Source organism: Ovis aries, chromosome 3 (assembly GCF_016772045.2).
Source record: "Ovis aries strain OAR_USU_Benz2616 breed Rambouillet chromosome 3, ARS-UI_Ramb_v3.0, whole genome shotgun sequence".
Classification (NCBI taxonomy): Eukaryota; Metazoa; Chordata; class Mammalia; order Artiodactyla; family Bovidae; genus Ovis; species Ovis aries.
In genome coordinates this window covers 87,202,723-87,205,954 of record NC_056056.1, presented here as the reverse complement: position 1 = coordinate 87,205,954, position 3,232 = coordinate 87,202,723, and positions in this window count along the sequence as shown.

The following is a 3,232-nucleotide window of genomic DNA, read 5'->3' as shown; positions in this document are numbered from 1 at the left end:
GGTAGTCTTGATCACTGCCTTCTATACAATGTCACAAACCTCTCTCCACAGTTCTTCAGGCACTCTGTGAGATCTAATCCCTTGAATCTTTTTGTCACTTCCACTGTATAATTGTAAGGAATTTGATTTAGGTCATACCTGGATAGTCTAGTGGTTTTCCCCACTTTCTTCAATTAAGTCTGAATTTGGCAACAAGTTCTTGATCTGAGCCACAGTCAGCTCCCAGTCTTGTTTTTGCTGACTGTATAGAGCTTCTCCATCTTTGGCTGCAAAGAATATAATCAATCTGATTTCAATATTGACCATCTGGTGATGTCCATGTGTAGCATCTTCTCCTGTGTTGTTGAAATAGGGTGTTGGCTGTCACCAGTGCATCCTCTAGGGAAAACTGTTAGCCTTTGCCCTGTTATTTTTTACTCCAAGGCCAAATTTGCCTTGGTAAAAGATACTCCAGTTCTTGACTTCCTATTTTCGCATCCCAGTCCCCTATGAGGAAAAGGGCATCTTTTTGTGTGTGTTAGTTCTAGAAGTCTTATAGGTCTTCATAGAACCATTCAACTTCAGCTTCTTCAGCATTATTGGTTGGGGCATGGACTTGGATTACTGCAATATTGAATGGTTTACCTTGGAAATGAACAGAGATCATTCTGTCATAGGATGTCATTCTGTCACATCCCCTGGAGCAAACAAATGTCCAATCTGGGAAGTGATTTGAGGCACCGTTTTCAAGAGTCAGGAAATGAGGACTCAGTGTCTACAAATTACATACATCACCTTTCATAATCAGGGTAAGAGAGGAAAGATACAGGAAAATGCAAAATAGAAATAAGTGATCAAGGAGATTTCCTTCTAAGGTTATCTAAAGATAATCTTCCAGACAAAGGTTTGTTGTTTAATCCAACAGCAATTTGAAATTGACTTCTCAGTTGCCATCTCCTACCAGCAAAGCTGAAAATCAACATGCATTAAATGTAGGGAGACAATATTCTGAACAGTGGATACATGGGGGAAATCTGCTAATGGGATTGCCTCTAGGAAGACTTCCTTTACTATCATAAGCAAAGCCCCAATTAGTACTGCCTTTCCCTCTTTTAGCAAACTTCTCCTTGTCTTGAACTTGGATAACATGACTGGCACTGTGAGAGCCTGAAGCCAAACAATAGATGAAATTACTTTAAGAATTTTAAGGATGTGAGAGCTGAACCATAAAGGCTGAGTGCTGAAGAATTGATGCTTTCAAACTGTGGTTCTGGAGAAGACTCTTGAGAGTCCCTTGGACTGCAAGGAGATCAAACCAGTCAATCCTAAACAAAACAAAACAAAACAAAAACAGTCAATCCTGAAGGAAATCAACCCTGAATATGCATTGGAAGGACTGATGCTGAAGCTGCAGCTCCAGTACTTTGGCCACCTGATGCGAAGAACTGACACACTGGAAAAGATCCTGATGCTGAGAAAGATTGAGGCAGGAGAAGGGGGTGACAGAGGATGAGATGTTTGGATGGCATCATTGACTCAACGGACCTGAGTTTGAACAAACTCCGGCAATAGTGAAGAATAGGGAAGCCTGGTGTGCTGCAGTCCGTGGGGTGTCAAAGAGTCAGACACAACTGAGCAACTGAACATCAACTCTAAGAATGACACTAAAGACATAAAAGGAGCCTGGGTCTTCCTCGACATTGTGAACAGGTATAACCAATGCCAATAACCTCCTTACTCTACACTTATTATAGAGGAGGAATAGCCTCTAATTTTTAGTTATTTGGTTTTCTTAAACATGAAGGCTGTCATCTACAAACTGCCAGTTGCCAAGAGCATCTCCCAGCAACTGAACAGCAACAAGAAGGGCATTTGCCTCTGTGGAGGTTGGGCTTTCCAGGCGGCTCAGTGGCAAAGAATCCACCTGCAATGCAGGAGACACAGGTTTGATCCCTGAGTCAGGAAGATCCTTTGGGAGGAATGGCAATCCACTCCAAAGATCGAATCCTATGCTGTTGCAGGTGTTGACCTTCAACACCCTCTGAAGGAGTTCAGGTTGGAATGAGGCATTCTGTGCTTCAGGGAATCTGGTAGACCTGGTCTTTAGTTATTTTCAGGAACTGATTTCAAGATCCCAATCCTTGCATCTCTTCTAGAAAAATCACTAAATCCCTTCTTGCTGACATCAGCTCATGACTAGCAAAAAACCTTTTGTAAAGTAAACACTTGATTGCATGGAACTCCCCCTTCATCAAAGTCTTATATATTGATCTTCCCTGACTGCCTCTTTGGAGCAGTCTCTCAGAGCTATCTGAGGTTCTGTCTCCTGGGCTGCAGTCCTCATTTTGCCCCAAATAAAACTCAACTTGCAACTCTCAAGTTGTGCATCTGTTTTAGTTGACAAGGCTAATTCCAGTCTTTGCCCAAACTGAAAGTAAACAAATGCACTTTGTCTGAATATTGAAAACAAATGGTTCAGTAATAATGACGAAACACTCTTGGAATAAGACAGACAAGGTGGCTAGTATCCATGACCATTCCAGATTACTCTTTGCCATTTGTTTTAAATATTTGTACCTAAGAAGAGTTTTCAAATTCTTGGTAAGGTTTCTTCAGAACTTGTCCACTGACTGTAGTATCAGAAACCAAAGTATCAATACTTTGCAAACTCTTCCATACAGCATGGAAAGGAGAGGTTTGGGTAAGGCAATGAGAATCAAGGAAAGCGGGGGTAAAAGAATTGGTGTCCTTCACTCTTCAAAAGTAAGAGAAATGGAGAAACAGTGTAATGCACCTCCTCAGTTACTGATTCAGGAGTCTTCAGATGAGAGTCTGAGAAAATTTTTGACCCACCTTAATTTTCTCTTCCTCATCCTTCAACTTGCCATGGGGAATTCAGTATGAAAAATGAGTACTTCTTTTGTTTGACCCGTTCACCATTTATAATCATAGAGCCCAACAGCAAACAGGCTATCATCTTTGTTATAACTTCTGCTTGACCTGAAATTCAGCCTTTCATATATTAATATATATATATATATATATATATATATATATATATATAATATATATGTAGGGCAGCTTAACAATTTGTGATTCACACGGCAACTGACATTGCCCAGTTATGCCCAAGCATAACTAGTCATCCTAATCCCCAAAGAGCTGGGAAAAAGCTAAGAGATGAAGTGAGTCCTCTCTATGTCTCCAAACCATGAAGAGCTATGAGGAGACTTAGGCACAGAGAGACTTCCCC